A 22614-nucleotide genomic window follows, 5' to 3' on the forward strand; every position below is an offset into this window, starting at 1 on the left:
CTCGGGGACTCAGTGCCCTGCAGCAGCCCGGCCCCAGGCGAGGACACGCAGCATGGCCCACCCAAGCAGCAGGTACACTGGGCTTGAGAAAGCCCATCCCCGATGGGGGCAAGAGTGGCTGGTGGATTTGAGTGAACATAATTGCCCATAGAAATATGCCTGCATTCATTCAAGTGATACAAGCAACAGTAGCAGGCTATTTAACAAAATTTCAACTGTCAGTGGAAATTTACCATTCCTTTCTGCTTGTCCCCTGCACTCTGAGACAGGCTTAGGCTCTCTCACACCGGCAGCTCTGATGCAATAGTTGTGAAGTCGTTTTACTTTGCTGCAAGTGTCCTCGCTCCCGGTGTGGCTATGACTGTCGTCTCTTAACACAGTCAGATGTCTTACTGGATCTCTCCCTGCGTTCCTTGCTCCTGCTTCGCAGATCCTAAGATAAAGAGCAAGTGAAGACACATGACAAGAAAAGGCACAGTGGACTTGAACTAAGTCCTCAGTGATCCCCTAGGTGAGTGCTGCCCACCCCTTACCTTCGATTCTCAAGGTTCTGACCAGGGTGACATCCAGACAGGAGAGCGTCCTGGGCCAATTAAAAGCTGTGTGACTTGGGCCCTGGGACAGGTGCAGGAGCTGGTTCCAGAGGCGTGCCCCTCCCCACCTCTGCTCCCCTCTCTCCCATGGACCCACTGCCAAGCCCCCAGGTTCCCTGATATTCTGTCCTTCTCTTGTAATCTAATCCAAGCCCTTTTCCTCTTCCTTTATTCCCTAATTATCACCAGCTGAAGTGGTTTTTCAGTCACAGTATCTGAATAAATTTCCGGCAGTTGAAAAAGTGGTCTCCAGAGGTCAATGCCCATATGCTGGTTCCTGAAGACAGCCCCTGGTTATGGGGTCCCTCACCAACACCCACGGGGCATCAGACATGTTGCAGAGTCGACCACCCCAACAAGAGTTTGCTGTGACCCCAATGCCCGCACAGCATCCCTGCTCTCATAAATGTATTTGACCCACTTATCCTTTACTAAGAAGCAAAATTAAAAAAATTGCTCATGTTTCTTACTAAAATTATTTATGAGGTGGAAAAAGAAATTGTAATAGAACAGAATAAATTTGACTGCATGTTAGATCTGTTCCTTTGGCTTTAAAACTTTGCTGTTTTCTAGGCCCAGACTTGGTAGCTCTGTACATTTTGTAAAAGATAGTTGCCTTTAGCCTGAAATATCCAGGAGAGCCTATTCTCCGGGCTCTGATCTTTCACGATGTTAACTCTTCTGCACTTACATAGAGATGGCAAGTTGCAAAATAGAGAATCAACTTTGATTTTTTTTTGGAGGTTTTAGAGGGGCACCATGATTTGACCCACGTGGACAGCTGCAAGAACAAAGAAGTCCAAGGAGAAACAATTCGTACCGCAAGAAGTTTGCAACAACCAACCACATCCCCGCCCCTTTTTAGTATAAAAGCGGACTGATTCCTCACTTGGGGGAGACGGTTCTCCAGCATGTCATTCTGCCATCTTCTGGGTCTGCCAGCTTTTCAAATAAAGTTAGTATTCCTTGCTCCAACACCTCAATCTCCCAATTTATTGGCCTGTCATGCAGCAAGCAGTACGAGTTTCGACTTGGTAACAAGATGACTGCATTGGAGGTAGTATGTCTCCACTCTTTCCTCGTTTCCAATATGTAACATGCACATCATTTATGATCTAGTGCAAATAATTCATCAAAGACTACCACAAAAAGAAACTACACTCACCTAGCTATCAACACTGAAGTCACAACCTATCAATTTTATATGCTGTTTAACAACACAACTAAAAAACCTAACATAGGGAATTGATTCCACAGAAATAAAATTATTTCTACTCCTTCAAAACCTTTTTTTCTTTTCTATTTTATTTTGTTTTGCATATTGAAAAGAAAATAAAAGACAAATCATTTTATTTCACGTATTTTGTTATAGCTACATAATTTAATTACTACAAAGAGATTTAAATTGCAATAAAAAATTGTTCATATATTGTACAAATATATATGCACAATCAATGTGGATAAGGAAAGGAATGGACATTTACTAAAAATCCACTGCACATCCAGTCTTTTACAAGCATATCCTGGAATATAAGCTCTATGATCCAGGGGTCCCCCACCTGCATTCTCACTGCTGAGTCCCTTAGTAATCTTCTACCAAGGCACCAGCATAGAACCACGCGATCAGTATTTTCGGTATAAATGATGGAATTAGCTCATTCAATTCTAAAACAAAAACCCTAAAGTAAATACTGAACTTATTTACAGATAAAGAAAATTGGGCACAAACAACTACAGTTTCTTCCCCAAGTTCACAAAGCTAATAACTGGTAAAGGCAAGATTTGAACTCGTCTGTCTGATTCTAAAAACTAAGGTGGAAATCCCTTATGACTGGGGAGGGTCCAGCAGCACAGCCTATCACCCTATCTTTGTTCAGATCTAGCCTTAGACAGCCTGAGACAGCACCCCATTCCTATGGAACTTGAGGGCAAATGATAACAATAAGGATTTTATATCCAGTAGTTTCTTAGGTATCATTTATATAAACTGTCAGCAGGACAGCAGAAAAACTCTGGGAAATATGAGTGGGTCCAGACCTTTTTGCTGATTAGAAACTCAGTCTATCAGGACAGAGTGACCTTCCTATGAGAGGCCACACGGACCTAAACTAAAGGCAGCTGAGCAATGAAAACTAGCAAGACCCTGGAACTCAAGCAAGAAGGATCCCTGCCATCTCCTGCCCTGTTGCCTCTTCATCCACGTGGACACGAAGACAGAAGACCTAGGTTCTTGTCCAAGTTACACTATCATGAATTCTCACCCATAAAAAGTTACGACTCTATGCTGTCCTAAGTCCTTTCCAACTCAAATATGTTGACACCAATATCTCAGCAGAATGTCTATGTCTCCACATCCTCTCTTCTATAAGGAGAATAGTTCTATGGCCACAAAGCAGAAATCCAATTAAAAACACCATGCACTAAGCAAGGTGAAAGTCTGCGTAAGAGACTTTGCTCTCACGCTCAGTGAATGAAAACTCAGAAAAATTGGTCCTTCTCCCTCAGCAAGTGGGAGGTAGGCTGATTGTGTGGGTGGGTGGGTGTGCGTGTGTGTGTGTAAATCAAATACAATGACGTCTGGGATCTGTACAGATTTTTTTTAAGTTACTGTCATTTCATGAGGATGAGACACCCTTTAAAGTAATTTGAATCTAGTGTTCTGAGAGAGTCTCAGGATCTTTTGGTGGAGGAGGGGAAAGGAAAGGAGGAAAGAAGTAAATGAAGCAAAGGAGTAAGAATACTGCAAGTGAAAAGCAAGACATTAATTTTGTTCCTACTTGCATCACAAACAAATTACGGACTGGCTTTGCCCCGATGTCCTGTCGAGCACTGAGTTGCAGATGAAGAGGTGACAGCCCATTTCTCACTGAGCTTGTGACTGTATGTGGCATCTTATAGAAACAAATCATTTATCCTGATCAAACACTCTAGCAGCAGGCCGTAATTCTCCTATTTTGAGAGACAAGAAAATAGGAGTTCAAAGTGGGTAGATAACTTGACAAAAGTCAGAGGACCAGTAAACAAGAGAGGATGAATTCAAACTCAGATCTGAATGCAGAGTCTGATCTTCCCACTCCCAGGACTGGAAAATCCTTAACACACACACTCCCCAGCTCCCCTGCAGTGTTCCTGGCACCAAGCATTTCCCATGGTGATGGACTCCAGTTCTCACAGACACAGTGCTCTGTGCAGCCAATGACCTTGATCAGACCTTGATCATCTACCTGCCATGCCCACCAGGCTTCACCATAAAGGTAGGAAAGCTGGCTTTCAAGTGCATACAAAGCCACCCCTGGTCTAACGTGGGCTCTTCTGGGGCTTCTCCAGCCTAAATGCAGCCATAAAAGTGCTCAGAGTTTGTACATGAGCCACACTACCTCTCTCCATCTGTCTCCACACCTATACTTCTTAGCTATGACCATTTTGATAATATTGGAAACAAATTTTTAAAAACACAAAAGAAAGGATCCTCGAACAATTACTTAATACTTACAATTTTAAATGATTTTTTACAAAGTGAGTATTTACAAACCGAATCTGCCTTCCTAGTTGTCAGTTTAAACAGTTAAAAAACATAATAGCAAAAAATTCTCACTTACAAAATTAACAAAAACATCAACAATAATCTGGAATAAACTCACAATTAATGCCCATGTTGTACATGGAGAAAACTACAGGACTGTACTGAGGGGTAAATAAGAGGTGTGAATGTAGGGACATCAACATATTGCACGGAGGAAAACAGTTTTGTAAATATGGAAGTTCTCCTAAAAATAATTCAAAACTTAATAAAAATCCCATGAATACTCTTATCTGATTTTTTTTAAATTGAACAATATATTTTAGAATTCTTCAGGAATAATAAAGTCATAATAATAGCCAAGAAAGTTTGGGATGGAAGAAAAGAACAAAAAAAAAATCGCAATGTCAGATAATAATTAATTTTTACAATATTTAAGATATAGCGCTGGAGTAAGAAAGTAAGATTGACAGAAATAAAGCATGAGCTCAAAAAGAGACTCTAGTGTACATAAGTATTTTATACATGTGGGATTTCAAATCAAAGAGCAAAGTATGAATTCAATAATTGTCCTGGGACAATCAGAGAATCACCTGGAAAGAACAAATTCTATTCCTGTCATAATGACCACAAAAATAATTACAGATAGTGATGTAAATATTAAAATACTAATAACAGCAAATACAACTCTTTGCTCACATTAATTCAACTTCTCCTCACTATAACAAGTACTATTATCATCTCCATCTTAGACATTAAATAAACCTACATAAGAGATTTATACCATTATAAGAAAGTATTTCTAAGAATAATAACAAAGATAAAACACAAAAGGAAGACATTTACTATCTTAAGAATATTTTGAGCCACAACAAAAATAAACCTACTGAACAAAATGAAACGAAAGAAATGATAAGGAAAAACTCTGTGATAGATGTTGATGAAGACAAGGGATTAATGTTCATAACATACAAAGAGCTGTCACAAAGCAAAAAGAAGCTTCCTCACTTAAATTTGTGCAAAGGACAAAATGGATCATTCACTTTTCAAAAGTCAGATGGCTAATCAGTGAAAAATGCTCAATACCTCACTGGTCATCAAATGCAAACTAAAACAATGAAAAAGCACTTTTGCTCATCTTATTGGTAAATATTTTTAAAAGATATTGTAGCTAGTGTCCATCTGTGGGAGAAAAAACTGTGAGCGACCTTTTTGGAGGATGACATGTCAATGGATATGTAAACTCTGAAAAACGTATGTACACACTGATTCAACCCCACTTCTAGGAATCGTTTCGTTTAGAAAAAAAATCAGTTCAAATAGATATACTGTTTACACTGGTGGGAAGAAAAGCTGAAGTGAAATCATATCCAGCGATAGAGAATTGGTTACGTAAGTAATTCTACATTTCTCATTCCACACTGGAGAAGGAATTTCTAGTCACTTGAAAGTAGACTGTGATGAAAGTAAATGTCACATCCAGGGACTAAATTTCCAGAAGACTTAACTAAAGGCATGCTCATGCAAGATCACAGGAATGTCTGTTAAAGAAAGATGCCAGTCAAACATCCTTTCTGACAGTGGAAAATGGAGAAAAGTTAAGTATCCACCATCAAGACAATAATGCGGTAAATCACGGTGAGCTGTGGGCACTGAGGGGGCCAGCATTTCACCGTGACCCAGGGCCTTGTCCACAGCACTCTCCCACCAAAGGTGTCCTTGCACAAGAGACCACACCTGCACATCAGGAGACCCCTCCACTCTATCTGAAAGGACCGGGTGAGTCTGGAGTGGGAGGACGTCTATGATATACCCCTGAGTGAATAAAGCGAGCTGCAGAAAACATATAGTATGGCCTTATTTTTCAAAAAACTATATATACACACATATACATAGATTTCTCATATGTATGTATGTATGTATGTATGGGTATATATATATGTCATAGGCATAAAGGTCATGAAATATATACACCACATTGGCAACAGCTTTTACACTCAGGAAATAAGGGGAAGGGAGGTAGGGCTCTTTTGGTACCACGACAGTTCTCTTTTCAGTATTTCAGTTAAGTACACTTGGAATTTAAAAGTTTATTTAAGCCCGAAGTAAAATGGACGATGCCTCCACAAGACATAATGCTATACTGGTCATTAAAAATCATGCCAGGTGAGATAGAATATTGTAGAAAAACATGTAATAAGCCGAATGGAAAATGGAGGTCTCCACACAGTAAACAGGCACAGAGTGCTCACTGGTTTTTATGACAGAGCTGATACTCACTGATGAAAATAACAGAAAGTAGATGTTAAAGTGTTAATTATTATTTCTGACTAGTGGGACCTGGATAGCCGTTTTTGTCCCTTTCTTCAGACTTATTGCATTAAATATACATTATTTTTCATCTGAAAAAAGCATTTTTAGATGTGTAGTACCACACATTGGAGAATAATACACGAGTACTTACAGAAACAAATAACTAGGAGACACTGCAGCAGCGCCACACAATGTAGAACGGGCGATCCTGAATAACACCGTGCAGTTACATAAGGACACACAAAGTGAGAGCACCTGCTGTAACAGGGCACGGCCCCCTTCTATTTGTCACCTGTGTCTTCAGGGCTGAGTCAGTTCTGAGCATGGCCAGTGTCAGTGTTGGTCTCTGGATGGATGCCACTGGATGTGAGGGCACCTGCAAGCCGAGAGGAATAACAGAAATCATCCTCTGCATTTTCTGTCTTTTTTCTTTGTTACTTTAAATGAGAGGCATAAATAAGATAAACTGTGTATCTTCCCTACTGAAATTTCAGTAATGAAACCGTTTTCAAAGGTTTTCAAAGTGTTCACAACTTATATTCTGCCTATAACCGTCTTTTCATCAAAGCTTCATATTTATTAAATGTTAATTAACTCAGTTAATTAACTCCCTGTTGAAACCTTCTACTATAGAGCATGAAATGCACTATGTGAAAGGACCACGCCTGCAGTGACTAGCTTGGCTGTCTTGACGGCAGTGCAGTCAGCCCCCAACATCCCGTGGCTCTGAGCTCCTGATGCTGCTAAGAGAGCACGCTGCCGCCTCAGATGGAGAGAAAGTGTGAAAGCATTTCCTGAAATCTACAGCACTGACAAAACATAACGGACAAATCCCAGGCTCCTTTGAAGCTGTCATTTTCGGTTTCTGGCCAACCACAGTCAATGAGCAGAACCACCTCATTCCCGAGCAATGGCACTCACTTGGTAAGGAGTTCTGAAGAAATTTCCAGGTATAGAATGTAACCAACTATACGTAGAACTCTGACAAAAGAAACAATGCAATACCCTGATTTTGGAAGACACTCAGAATATTCTCCTAAGCCTTTGTAGCTGGAAAGGTTGGGCTTCTCCTGAGCCACTTATTTATTTCACAGCCAGTGAGCATCTCCCACAAACCCTGTTAACCTGTGTCTGCTGGGAGCCTCAGGCACACTCTTGCTGTCGATCTTATAAGTCACAGGGCAGAGGTGTGTATCTCACGGCTGCAACCCTCAAACAGGCTCGCCTCCTAGCCTCAGAGTTTGAACTTGGCCCCATTTTCTAACCTGTTTATTTGGTATCTGTTCTTCTGTAAGCTGCCTGAAATGCTTTTTGGAACAAGTCAGAAGAATGAGTGGGTAGATAAATGGACAGATGGGCAGGTGAGAGATGGGCAGACCGAAAGAGAGACTCCAAGAAAAGGGGAACAAATAAAATTTCCTGTGCAAAACCCTCTTCTAGTCAGGGAAGGAAACCACCACGGAGAAGAGTGAAGAGGCAGGTAGGTTAGGACTGTTTCCTGGATTCCATGAAAAGTCACACCAAGAGATGAGAGGGTAGAACTATAAATAATAAAAGGAAAAAAGCACACATGCTTGAAAAATATATCTACAATATGTACTTTCTAAAGAATAGATTCAAATCAGCAGGGCCCAATACCACAATTCTTGGGTATTTACAGAAATGAGAATCCCATCTCCAAACCACAAGGCATCCCTTTGGAGCACTGCGAGTCTACACGGGGCAGTCATAAAGCCATCACCGCAAAATTTATGCTATCCTGCACTTACGAGGAACGAGCAGTTGTGCACGCGTGACAGTTACAACCCACAGCACCTCTACGGGGGAGGGAAGCCTAGCGAGCCCCATCTCTGCAGGACAGAAAACCAGTCCTGGAGAGCCTAAGCCTACATACCAGTTCTCCATCTCACAGGACTGGTCACTCCAGAGCAGGACTCGAACTCGAACACACGTCTATAAGCACGATATTATCATGTTTGTGTGATTTTTGTGTGTATAATACATTTGTTTCTGGCATGAAAGGATATTTAATAAATAATTGATTGCCTTGTCTATCTCATTAGCTCACAATCAATCTTTATACTGTTGAATTGTATTCTTTTCCTCTGGAGAACAGAACGGAAAGAGCGGGGGTCAGAATGAGGTGGAGCTCCATTCTTTATCTGGTATCTCATCTCATCCAAGTCCCCAACCAGGGAGAAGGAGCCAATGTTCTCTTCATCTTTTAAAGAGAGAGCTCCACTGATGATGACTTACTCAACCCAAAAACCAAGGCTGGGGGAAGGGCACATGTAGCAACCAGAGCAGTATCAGATGTAGGAAAGTGAAAAGAGCTCACGGGAGGGCTCAGGGGGTCAGCCTGATTTAATTTCAATCGATAAAAGATACCACACTGTAAAAACACTAGCATGCAATAGATTTGTTCTTTCTTGACAAGTTTCCACAGCCCACATGTAACATTATCGTGAACCAGTGAAAGGAAGCGTCTACAGATAGGGAAAATCAATGCCACAGGCAGGCTGAAACACAGGCTGGAGTTTAGGAAGAGAAAGGGCATAGTTAAGAATTGGGGAAAGGCTGGAGGAAAAAATCACAAGGACTCTCAAGCATCATCCTACAATCATATAATCATTCATTCAAGAGAGAGTTACTGAGGTCCTATTTTGTGCAAGATTGTACACAAGGCAAAGCAAGAGCACAGCGACCATGTTGGCAGCAACGGGAGGGGCTAAAATACACTTCTGATCCCGGTACCTTGCACACTTGTCCTCAGTATAAAGGCAAAGAAAAAAAGTAAAATAATATTCTGTAAACTCAAAGCATTGCTGAAAAAAAATTAAAGAAGTCCTAAATACCTGGACAGACACTCCACGTACATTCCTGGATCAGAAGACAGTGCTCTTGGAATGGCAGTGCTCCCCAGAATGATCCGTATATTCTACGTGGTCTCGATCACAATCCCAGCGGGCTCCTCTGCAAAAACTGTTTAGCTGCTGTTATAATTCATATGGGAATTCGAGGGTCTCAGTAACCAAAACGATCTTGAAAAAGAAGAACAACATGAGAGGACTTGTAATTCTCAATTTGAAATTTTACAACTGTATCTCTAGGTGAGATTAGAGGCCATTTTTAAGTTATTACTGTGTTTATCCTTATTTTCTAAATTCTCTAGAATGAATATAATTGTTATAATAAGGAAAATAAAAAGTAAGGTATCTTTTAAAACATGCACACCGATTCATTCATTGGAAAAAATGTATTTTAACTATAAAGTGGTAAACAAATATCTAGTGAAAAAGGACTACTTAAAAACAAGAGTGCATTTACATTTTTAAGAAATTGAAAACTGAAAAGCACAAACACATCAAGTTTCCAGGGAGACAAATACAACATATTAACACTTATTTTCAAAAATTCTATTTGAACAATGAAAACTCAAGAAATGGAAAATCGCGATTGACAGCCAAATGCAAACACATGGAGAGCAAAGGCCTAGAAATCACAGTTCCTTTAACTCTGCTACTAACTCAGTAGGGGAGGAAATTCCTCACTGAGGAGACAGTGGAATCCCATGCATAAGACAGGATACACAGTAGAAACTGCGCTAGAATCGGGGGTGACTTTCTTAGAAGAATTCTAAAGTTAGAACATTGCTGAAAAACTATAAATACACTGACAGACAGATTAAAACACACAGTCATATATATTATATAGAAACATATGAAGTCTGCTCCCATGTTACATAGAAATACAAACATATTTGTTCATTTATGGGCACTGATTACTTTTTCCCAGGTAGAATATTTCAACTAAAACAAATAATCAATAATACACCCCTCTTGTCAAAACTAGTTGATAAGTTACTCTGCTATGTAATCATAATATGCCTAAGATAGATCTAAAATAAGTGAAAAAGATCTTTGTATGGTTCCTTGAACTCTTCTCAACATTCCAAACTTAATTTTAAAATAGATCTGAGCAGTATTTCTATATTACCTTTTCCCTCGTGAAATGACCAATACAGTCTGTTGTCAAATTTCTGTCCTTACAATGATTCACGAACACCGTATCCTCACAAAACTGCTGGACAGCAAGTCACTATCCAGACATTGTGACCAAACAAACGAAACACAAGGAAGACAGTGACCCTATTCTGGAGGGCTTACCGTCTGCGTCAACACCGGGGTTTTTATTTGATTGGTTTGATTGGGTAGCAAAATAAAATCAATCAATTATTTTCCTCTCTGAGCATTCTGTACGTCATGACTCTTTTCAGTGTCATGAGCAGGAAAGACTTAAGCATGACTTGATTAGGTCAAATAGCAACAATCATCACAGGAGAGTGAGTAATAAAGAAGTTAACTGATAGCAATTCTTCTGCCTACATGAGACCTAAAATAAACCTACACTGATATCCGAAAGGAAAATGAGGAGATGAGGTTCCCAATGAGAAAACAAACAAACAAGAAACCAAAAAAGGAAAGACTTTTTCATTAACGATTCCAGGCAGTAGTGGAGCATGGTGGTGAAGAGCACAGATGCTTGGGGACAATCATGAGGCTCTGAACTCCCACAGCACTGGGTAGCTTTGACACTCATAAGTCAGTGAAATTTTCTGCATCTCAGCCTCCTATCCATAGACTGGGTATAACAACAGCACCCATCTCCTAGAACGGTCCTAAAAATTAAGATATTTTATATGTAAATTTTAAATAAAATACCTCAGATTTTAAATATTGCCCCAAAAGCACAAGGAAAAAAGAAAACAGAGATAAATTTGAGTTCATCAAATTTAAAACTTCGCTTCAAAGGACACCATCCAGAAAGTGAAAAAAACAACACTCAGGAGAAAATATTTTCAAATAATTTATCTGGTTAGGAATTTGTACCTCCAAATAAAAAAGAGCTCCTACAATTCAACAAAAAAGACAACTAAATTAAAAAATGAATAAAGGATCCGAAATGGTATTTTTCAAGGAAAATATACAAATGGCCAATAAGCACAATGAAACGATGTTCAAAATCATTAGCTGTAAGGGAAATCATGTCAAAACTACTAGGAGAAACCGCTTCACACTCACTACATTAGGTTATAATTAAAAAAAGAATAACAAGAACTAATGAGGACACACAGGAATCAGAGATAGCAGCCCTTGCTGGTGAGATGTAACGCTGCGTGGCTACTTTGGAAAACAGCCTGGCAGGACCTCAGAGAGTTGAACAGTTGGTTTCTGAATGACCCAGCAATTCTGCTCTGTGGGCACACACGTAAGAGAACTGAAAACAAATGTCCACATAAAAACTACAGGAATGTTCACGGTGCCATTATTCATCACAGCCAAAAAGAAGAAACAACCAAAATGCCTATCACCTGATGAATGCGTAAACAGAGGGGCCCAGCCATACAGTGGAATATTATTCAGTAATAGCAAAGCATGGAGTACTGACCCAGGCAACAATGTGGACAAACATTGATAACGTTACTCAGTGTGAAAGGAGTTAGTCAAAATAGACGGTTCCATTTACATGAATTGACTCGATTTACATGAAATGTCCAGCACAGGCAAATCCACAGAGAGAGAAGAGTGGCTCCCTGGGGCTGGGGGAGGATGGGGAAGATGGGAATGAGTGCTTATGCATATGGGGTTTCCTGTTAGGAGGATGAAAATATTCTAAGATTGACTGGGATGCACAATTCTTGGCATAGAGTAAAAACCGGTGTAAATATTAATGGGTGAATTGTATTAAAACTGTTAAGAACAAAAGCACCTCGGGCCAGTACCTTCCCATAGTAGATGCAAATTGCTAACTTTTATTACAGGAAGAAGAAACTGCTCTCAGCATGAAAGCAGGAGATCAGGAAATGTGAGTTAACCGAAATTGGACAAGAGCAGTTCACTTGAAACAGTTGCTGAGTGTATATGAAATATTCAGAATGAAGAAAATCAGTTTGACATCAAGATGAAGCATTCTGCTTCAAATGCCGATCAAGGATTCGGCAAGCCCACCTGCTAGAAATAACCAGAGAAGAAACTTGGTTCTTAAACCAAGCACCACATCCAACAAGGAAATGGTGGTGAGGAAAGCAGTCAGCCAAAAAACTGGAACAGTTTGCTACAAATAATTTCTCCACTGAAATTTCAAAAATAAAATGAAAGTGATGCAATGCTGCGCTGCCCTCACGTGAATGGGCTTCCTCCGCTGCTCGACAGTTTTGTAACCCCGAATGAGAGACTCAGGAGAATCAGCATGGCTCCTGGGAGTCCCCAGGTGACTGCCCACCAGCACGCTGACCACCATCACATCTGCCAGGGTTGAATTGCAGAGAAGAGACCAACTTCTGAAAGGCACAGGAAATGTTGGCAAGGGAAAAAATGGCTGCAGTCAGTCCTGGGACAGAGGCCCTGACAGCAGAGGCCAGAAGGCTGCAGGTGAACTGGAGGGGCACTGGGGAAGGAAGGGACCACAAGGGAGCAGATCTCAATTCTCTTCTCTCTCTCCCTTGGGTAGGAGAGTTAAAGCCTGCATCATTCTCACCTGGAACTGTGGGTTATGGCTGGCAGAAGTCGTACCGACACGGAATGATTATTCAAGACTCTGTGGGAAAAGTCCAGAAAAAGAGAAGGAGTAGGGAGCCAACTCCACGAGCCTCTCAAATTCTCCTATATTTACTGTGTATAACGAAAGGAAAAAGTCATTAACTTTTGTGTGATAGTAAGTAGGAACTTGAGGAAAGACGGGAGGAGACAGAGATTGTAGAAACCACAATGAGTACAAAGGCTTAGTGTATCTTTAGGGAAGTCATGGGGTGAGGGGAATAAGATACATTCTTTAGATATGTGAATTACAAAGCAGACCACGAGACCAGCCAGGTCCTTGTTTTGGGGATAATAGACTATCTAAAAGCACACAAGCCCAGCTTGTATAGCTGAGGGCCTGGGTCCTTGCTTTGAAATGAGCAGAGTGCTATCTAAAGCATCAACTATGCAAGCAAATCATTGTCTCTGCTTTTTAAGGCAAGGAGACAGGAGTGAGGATGCACAGGCTCCTGCTTGCAAAGCAGTTACTAAGCACACATTTTTCTTCTGAACATTGACAGGCGCCTGGGGTCTGTTACAATTTGTTAACCTAATCTTGGGCTCCCACATGTAACCATTATGGAACCATTATGGAGGACACCCTAGGATAACAAATCCTAGCCCTGGGTCTTTTCCTGCCACCTTCAGACACTCTAGCATGATCTAGACACATCCCTGACTAACGATCCCACAGAACCACCCAGACTCTTAACTCCTGGCGCTTGAAACTTAATTTTAGCTCTACACAACTTAACAAAGAAAAGTTTCAGAAATAGAAGATATTACATTCTTTTATATCTCATCATATGAACTAATTTTTCTGATTGCTCTAAGCTGATTCTAATTGGCAAAGCACCTAATTCTGCAGGTGAATTCAGTACTTTCCATTGGGCATAACTTGCCAGTTTGGGCTCGGTAAATTCTATTGGTCAAATACTGATACACTTAATTGATTTCATTGTTCATCAGTTTCAGCCAGGAGGAGAGGGAGTGTCACTCTGTTCCTCAGCCCACCCTCAACACTTTTCTCATCAGCAACTCAGGTCTCCTGAAAATAAAACAAAGAATTTGTTTCCCTTCTACGCTTTCCACAAACCCAACAGGAAACATCAGCCTGGAGAAAGAATTCAACAAAAATGTTCAAACAAAAATCTATAAAACCTGAAGCAACTCCATCTCCGAATCATGATACACAATGACATGAAAGTAAGTGTGTCAAGCACAAAGCATGCGTGAGCCTGACCACCTCATTTCTATTCTTCAAAGGAAGGAAGGTTTTCATATTTTTTATTATCACTCTTTCTCATTGCTTCTGATTAAGCCAAAAATTAGTTTATGAAATAATTAAGCACTGCAATAACAGATTTTTGTTGTATCAATTATAGAAGGCATTCGGAGGGGATAGGAAAACCCACCTTTGTAAAAAATGTAAAATTTCTTCCCCTATTAAAAACACGTATACAAAATGCAACAGAGAATTCAAATTCTTGAGGAGAGGAGCAAAAGCCACAGAATCAAAGCAAAGTCATTACTATGAGTCAATTCAAAATTCACTAGACAAGCATGCTCAAAGCATTCAAAGAATTTTAAAGGCACACTGCAAACCATTCACTTAATGATCTGCAGGCTAGAGGAAGAATTTCCCTCTTTAACAGACAACAGAAATCAAAAGGGTGCCCCTCCAAACAAAGACGAAAGATCAATCAGGTTTTTAACAGTTCTGATAAATCAGCATGTTCTAAAGAACAAAATCCAGAAATTTTAAACATTCATTCAAACCACAATGAAACAAGCACTTAAGAAAAAAGAAAAAAACCCCAAAGAAACTAAGCACATTGATCATGCACTTGGATCAATGAGAACGTCTTTTACCCTTCGAAGAAAGAACAGGCTATAGCCTTTTACTTGAAAATTAACACTACTTTAAAGATAACTCCTAAAACGGATTTCATCATTCATGTTGCCTTGAAAACTCTGAGGCACTTGTATCTGATCAGAAAAGCAATTCTAGTAATAGTATGTTATAATTCAGCGCCAGTTTGCTTTAGAAGAAAAAAGAAAATCTACTGTTCCTCAAATCCTGCACAGAGTGTGAAGTGCCTCCCGGCCTCTTTCTCCTCCCGTTTTCTAAGCTCATGCTCCCCAACCCTTCTGAAACAAGTATGACAACCTCTTATTTCCAATATGCCAAATGACAAAAGAATATCAATTTATTTGTGTAAATATATGCCTACATCTTGAACTGGAGGAGGAAGGTATCAGAGGGCTACATGGAACTTATTTCTTCCTTCCTGAAATCACACACAAACACGTTCACACAGACACAAACACATACACACTGAATTACTGAGCACTTCACAAGCTTAGGAATTCCAACTTCTAGAAGATAACTTTGCAGTAAGTTTAAAATACAAAACTGTCAAGTTCTGAAAGACTTGATCATCTGCTAAATCATCCAAATATCAACGAGACCCAATTTGCCTTCTCTGTAGAATGTAATTTCCCATGATGTCAAAGCAGACCCTAAGAAGTACTGGATCCAAGACTCTTGTTTATCACTAGCTATTATCGTTTTTAAACAAGTAAACAGATTCAGAAAAGTATGTCCCAACATTTATTCTTATTGAAATAGCATATGTATTCAATTGTCTATACAGAAAATAGGTCCCATGATGGTGTTTAAGAGCTATTTTGTGTATTGCAATATTTATTTTTAATTGAAGACAAGGAGGGTGGGTATTACTCAGTTGTAGAGCACTTGCTTACCATGCACAATGTGCTGGCTTCAATCCCCAGTAATCCCCCCCCCCCAAAAGTGCTTATTTAAAAATAAGAAAAAAGTTATAAAAAAATGCAGACTAAAAACCACTGCAATGTAGAAGCCAGAACTATAAAAAAAACATGTGTTTCTATCAAATACTGACTATATGTCAAACACAGGGACAACCACAAATCACCCCTGACAACCATCACGTGTGGTTCTCAGCAACCCTTCTAAGTAGACACGGATGAGAAGCCCAGCACTGCGGATGAGGAGACGGAGCTCGGAGGAGCCGGGGACGCTGACCGTCCTACTCCCCGTGACACCACGTCAGCCCAGGACAAGTGCTGACAGAGCTGCAGTGAGGGGACATGCAGCTGCGTGGAAACTTCGGGAGCTGGGAGTCCCAGAAAACACGAAAAATTGTTCAGTGAAAAACCAGCTCAAATATATTACACTGTGTCACATTCTTTAAACAGGGAACATGACTGAGACCTTTTTCATGCCTCCGTGTCCTTTATGCCATCATCAGTTATTTGCCCTCACAGCATGACCAGTGATGATCTGGACCCCTTATGAAGTGCACTCAGATGGCAGAGCTTTTAAAGCTGTTTTATGAAGTTTGTAAGACTCTGTCTATTCCTCACACAGGCGGTCATCCATCACTTCTCACTGGTGTGGACGTACCATCTAAAATCACTCCTTTCTGCTTTTTAAAATCCCTTCATCTAATCCAGACTTTTCAACAGCAAAGAATCAGCTCAACCACAGACAGTGAACAGCTTTTCACCAAATGGACACGAACAGCCCATCGGACTACCTGGAAGCCCTTTTCTTCTATTAAACCCACTTCCGAGTACTTCATCATTTTCTGATTGGTGGACTTGGCCTCTGACTGGCCTACTCAGACAGCTCCCAGCCTCACATCCGAGGATGGGAGAGGGCCCTGCTCTTGGGAGAAATCAGTGAGGAAGGCGGACATTCTCCAGTCAGGACTGCACGTGTAGAAGTGCCACAACGTGCTCAGAAATTATACCGTAAGCACACCTGGGCTCCCATGGACTGGTTTCACATTAACCAAACTCACGAGACACTGATGCAAGAAAACCAGAAACTTAACTTATTAATGTAACAGAATATGTGAAACTATGAACCAGACTGAAATATCAGAGTTCAACCATGAGTACAGTTTCTCCTCCACGGCCTAATCCCGGGCAGGCAGTAACATGGCAACCATGGACAGAAGCAGAGCAGGAAGGGTTTCTAGATTAACTCAATGGACTAAATTTCTGTTATACCAACAGATCTACTGCCTGGAAAACAATTAACGCTAATCACGGTGCACTCTTCGTGGACAGTGGCTGAGACACGACTGTGAGCACCTGTGTAACTCTCCTTTGCCTGTCCTTATTGGGCAAACTGATGCACAGAGGTACAGAGATCCAGGGATGCAGATACCTATAAACACCCAAAGCCCATGCCTGGGAGCCTCAAAACCAGACAGCCAGGGTTTAAATACCAGCTCTGCCACTTACTAGCTCTGTGACCTTGGCCAACTTACCCTCTGTGTGCCTCAGTTTCCACAGTGTAAAACTGGGATAAAAATCAAACATTCCTTACACGATTGTTGAGAAGATTGAAGGATTCATTTCTGTAAAACTCTCAGAAAAGAATGTAGCACATTATTGGTGCTCAACAAATGTCAACTTAATATTAAAGTGATTTACAAGTCTCCTTTCTAATCATCTTCTGTGTTTCCTGGCTAGACTAAGTCCCAAACAAAATCCTTATTTCTCCTTTTATAAACTCTTGGGAAGCACCCTTCAGTTCCATACCACCACCTGTTTAAACTGAGGGAGGGGATGCCTCCTCCCCACTCCTCTTGGCCACGGAGAGTGCTTCTCCACACCACAGACCCATGGCCCACAGCTAGCCTTTATCACACTAACAGAGTGAGGTGTGAGTCCGGAGAGACAAGTAGGGTATGTGAAACCGTTCCTTTCCTTCCAGTGCTGGCCACACTTGGGAAGCACCCGGGATGCTCAGCTCCATGGCAGGACAGCCCTGTGCATGATGGGGCAGGTCCTCTCAAGGGAAGGCTCGCTGTGGCCCAGAGTTACCTGGGACAGGGTGAGTCTCTACTTCTGGGACACAGTATAATGACACGCATTTTCCCACAGCCCTGAAGTTCATGGAGAACGTGGCTTCATCAGTAAAAATGAAGACATATATCACCTGCTTACTCTTTTCTGTCATCTCTCAGTTGGCTGCTGGAGACAACATGTGTATAAGTATTGGATCCAATTAAGCCCCAACCTATTTGAAGTAACAAAAAATTCTGTGGCTTAACATTGGTTCAGGGCGACTGTGTAACAGTTCTGACTTTGCTGATGCTAAATTATGGGTATAGGAACTATCGAACCTCCTCAAATATCTTTCATCATAAAACCAGCTTTCCTTATTTTCCTGTTTCTTAGTAATTGCCAAAGACTATCAAATGATGGCTTCTCACAAAACAGTAGCTAAAGTTTATGAGCCCTCTTGACATACCCAGTGTGGTAAACACTTTACATAATTTCTAATTCTCACAATTCTACAAAGCAGATATGAGCATCCCCATCTCACAGATTAGGGAAATCTCAGAACGAACTGACTTAGGCTCACGTGGCTCAGTGGCAGCGTGTGCACGCAAACCCAAGTCAAAAAACTACACCCCTTCCTATATGTACCAAATCTCCTACCACTAATTAACACACAGCGGCGGGGTCAATACTCAGGGAACCCAGTACAATGTTCAGCTTTAAGGTGCTCCAGAGGCCGCTTCTAGATGTTTTATAAATTCCCTTCTCACTGGTTTCTAGCACTGGAAGAAAAGTCCGATTTTGCCATTGTTTGCACAGCAAGTCTGAGATGTTCACAGCGAGATGACAGAATAAAACTAAGATATAAGCAGAACAATATTTACAGGTAGACAGACATAATGTAGACTGTGCTATTCTGAAGCATTAAGCAAAGAAATCAAAATACAATAACGTTGTTTAAGCTTTCTTTAACAAATAGGAAAATTAAGAAGTTAAGAAGGTGCAACAGCGCCACCTATGTCTAAAAAGACCTTCCAGGTTGCCGGGAAACATGCAACACAAAATTGCCTGTAGGATCAGAAACGAGAATCAGATAACTAAAAGCTTCTTTAGCACATACTGCACTATGTTTCAGGGTAAGGGAGGCGTATTCAATATTTAATTTGATATTGCTAATACTCCTGAATATAAACAAAAGACACAGGCTTATGGAAACTCATCTTAGAGGAGGAAAGAAACCAGTCCAGCCTCTTCAGTTTACAGAAGGGGAGACTGAGACCTGGGATATGTCCTCCTGGCAATCGGCAGCAAAGCTCTCCTAGGCCTCATGTCTTGCACTGTAACAAAAACCAACAGATCTTTACTAGGCCTATATTCATAAAAGTAACGTCTGTATTTTTCCAACAGTAGGTAATCTTAGTATCTTGCCAAATACTTCTCAAAGAGCCAGGAAATCGTAAAAGTTTGTTGAAATACAAAAACATTTATTTACATATTAAAACAGCATGAGATTTATTCTATTAAAAAAGTTACATGTCAAATCAATGTTTTGATATTTTAAACCTGTTAAAAGTGCAAGAAAAAAAAACAAAATTTTCTTTAATCACAAAAGAGAGAAGATTATTCCCTGAAAATGATAAATGTGGATTATTTTAAACTTAATGGATCTGGTCAGAATCCACGAATTTAAATGTCTGAGTGGATGTTACACGGTAACATGAATTCTGAGTTGTAACAATACACATTCTGTGAAAATAATCTTCAAGGTCGTCTGCTTAAGGCAATTTAACTAATCCCTGTCTCTAAAGAATGATACAGATTTCATTAAAACTTCATAGTGCACTAAAAAAAATAAATGAATCCTTGTTACTTTAAGCCATATTCATATATATCATATATATACATATTGAATATGCATCAGAAATAAGCCACCCCCTTTAGTATTCAGAGTTGATCCTTCTAAAATACCTGTCATTGTGACAGCACATTTTTATTAAGCACCTTTTGGGTGCTTTGTATACAAGGCGTCTAACTCTCACAGACAAGGAAAACGATATTACTCAAATTTCACAAATGAGGAAATGTACTTAAGCCATAAAAACAACTTACCTATTCATCATCAGGAAAGAAAAGAGTAATGATTTTACTTACAATATTCACTGACAATCTTTTCTTCCATACTAAGACTACATAAAACCAATTCAGTCTTTCTAAGTATTTCTGTCAATAAGGGCCAATAGAGGAAAGCAAGTAACATCACTAGCAATGGTTGGACTTTCAAAGCCCACTTCTCTTTTGCATTATAATTATTTTTAATGTTTTGTTTTTAGTGCTCACAGAGCACTAAAATTAAAAAAAAATTAACTTTTTAAGTCATTACATGAGAATAAAACTTTTGTAAAAATGTACAATTTTAATTTATGCCACTCTGTCTCACATTCTCACTGGTGTCTCTCCTTTGAAGTCCTCATCAGGCTGAGATCACTAAAATTGGCCATTTATGGAGTCACAGGAGTTCGGGAATCCACTCAACGGGAGGCTGATTAGAGGAGCAATTAAAAATGCATTCTGTGCAGCCAGGGTTCCAGCACTGAGCAAGCCACTGCCAGCTGTGTGTAATTTGGGACAAGGTGCTCCATCTCTCAATCCCTCAGCTGCAAAAAAGGAGACACTGATACCTACCCTCAAACACCTGCTATGAAGTAAAACATGAGGAAAGCATTTTAGCCTTAGGCAGGTGTCCATTCAGAGCGAGTTTGGTCATTATGATGATGAGGATGGGTGTTAATAAATTAAGCTAGACCAGAAAGTAGAAATCACCATAAAGGAGAAACATTTAAATCAATGAGCATTTTCTTTTGGATGGATTGCAGAATATTCTATTGATTTTTTTAATAAACCAAGATTTGTCCATTAATAATAGATTTACAGGTTCATGGACAAGTCTCCAGAAAAAGAATTAGAGGCCTCTAACCTCTGAATACTAAGAAAGTAAAGTTTAAAAAGAATTATGGGGGAGATTATACCTCATTTGGGAGAGTATGTGCTTAGCATGTATGCGGCCCTCAGTTCAGTCCCCAGTAACTCCATTTAAAAACTATTTTTTTAAGAAATTGAGAATTAAAGCAAACAGATGGAGGAATACAGAATTTTTTTAGAGACTCAACTCAGAATTCTGATGGGGAATAAAACATCCATTTCTCAGAGGAAATCTTGAAAACTATGTAAACTGGATCTGAGATGTCTAGTCTTTTAACATTATTGAAGAATTCATATTACCAAGTCTTAAAACTACCTGATAACCCACAGTGGTGATAGTGATCATAACAGCTGCCAACACGGATCGAGCTCCGGCTAGGAATGCTCTGTTCTGACATCTCTGCCCCTGAGGCCTCACCAGGCTGAGAGCACTAACTTCGGACATTCATGAGCATCTCGTATAAGTCCTCAATTTGTGCTTCTCACTCCCCCCTCACTAGGCCCTCTGAGGGAAGCACTGTGATCATCTTCCCCACCCGCAGTTAAGGCCACTAAGGCACAGAGACTAAACCCGATCCAGGTCACACTGGCATTAAAGGACGTGTGTATTTCTGCTGTTTTACTTTTTACAAAGGAATCTGAGATATCAATTCAAGGGAGACTGTTAAATAATAAAGTCTGTCTGGTCTCCACCTCAAAGAGCACATAATATAGATTCCTGATGTAGGATGAGGCTGCCGCCACAAACTGACTCAGCTTGAAATTAATATCCAAGATGAAGCAGCGGATTCACGTAAATATTCACGACTGTCAACTCCGCTCTCGGGTCTGGGCCCTTCACTGCCTGAACGGGGGTGAAATCCCCACCCCTGTCAGGGAGGGAAGAGCTGCTCTTCCAGGTCGCACCCAGGCTTCACGGGCTGTTTCCCCTCACAGACTGTCGTCAACGATTAAAAAGCTCTCAAGATTTTTACACCATGCAAAACTGAAAGACATTTCTGCAGATGGAGCACTTTCTCAGGCTTAAACAATTTTTGCCTACACTCAGCAAGGGGGAGAAAAGAAACATGACTCTGCAAAGTCTCTGAGCCTCACCACTCACAGGAGTAGAACTGCCTCAGCACAAGATGACAGTTCACATTGCAGGGTGAGAACAAAATAAAGCCGCCCCAACCACAGGCACTCCCAGAGACAGCGCTCAGCAGTCTTCTGCACACTCACGGTTGTGCAGCCCTCACCACCATCTATTTCCAGAAAACTCCATCATCCCAGAAGAAACCCCCTGTCACTATCAGTCATTCCCTAATCCCCCTCCACCCAGCCCCTTGCAACCATCACCTGCTCTCTGCCTCTGCATTTGCCTATTCTGTGCATTTCAGATCACTGAAGTCAATAATATGTGGCCGTTTATGTCTGGTTCCTTTCACTTAACGTGCTATTATCAAGGCTTTTCCATGTTGAAGTGGTATCAGCATCTCTGTCTTTTTTTTTTTTTTTTGAAAACGTTAGTTTATTAAAAGGTGGTAAGTAATATCAAAAAGAGTAGAGTGGAGCATAAGGGGTGGGGATTCAAAGGGAAAAGGGTGGGTTGAGCAGTCAGGGTGGACTTCCCAGAACAGGTGGCCTTTTTCATCTTCCCCTTTATTTTTTTTCCTTTTTATTCACCCTTACGTATGAATAATGTTCCACTACATGGAGATACTACATTCAGTTCATCCATTCAGCAGCTATGTATGGACGACATCCAGAAGAATGAGGGTAAGAGGTGACTAGCAGGGATGGCATTTAA

At 40.5% G+C, this 22614-nt stretch overlaps 1 long non-coding RNA gene across 18 annotated transcripts in view; it reads right to left on the reverse strand.

The window, feature by feature from the left end:
* The window catches only part of LOC141578925 (uncharacterized), a 127034-nt gene that overhangs the window by 18154 nt on the left and 86266 nt on the right, over positions 1-22614 (reverse strand). For 16 of the 18 annotated variants that reach the window (XR_012509828.1, XR_012509839.1, XR_012509840.1 and 13 more), the window contains 2 exons: positions 9282-9467; positions 234-6802 (listed from right to left, as the gene is read on the reverse strand). This is a non-coding gene — a long non-coding RNA (uncharacterized LOC141578925). The remainder of the gene's footprint in view (positions 1-233; positions 6803-9281; positions 9468-22614) is intronic. The other 2 variants (XR_012509827.1, XR_012509825.1) reach the window with 2 other exon arrangements.

This window comes from Camelus bactrianus, chromosome 10 (assembly GCF_048773025.1).
Source record: "Camelus bactrianus isolate YW-2024 breed Bactrian camel chromosome 10, ASM4877302v1, whole genome shotgun sequence".
In the NCBI taxonomy this organism is placed as follows: Eukaryota; Metazoa; Chordata; class Mammalia; order Artiodactyla; family Camelidae; genus Camelus; species Camelus bactrianus.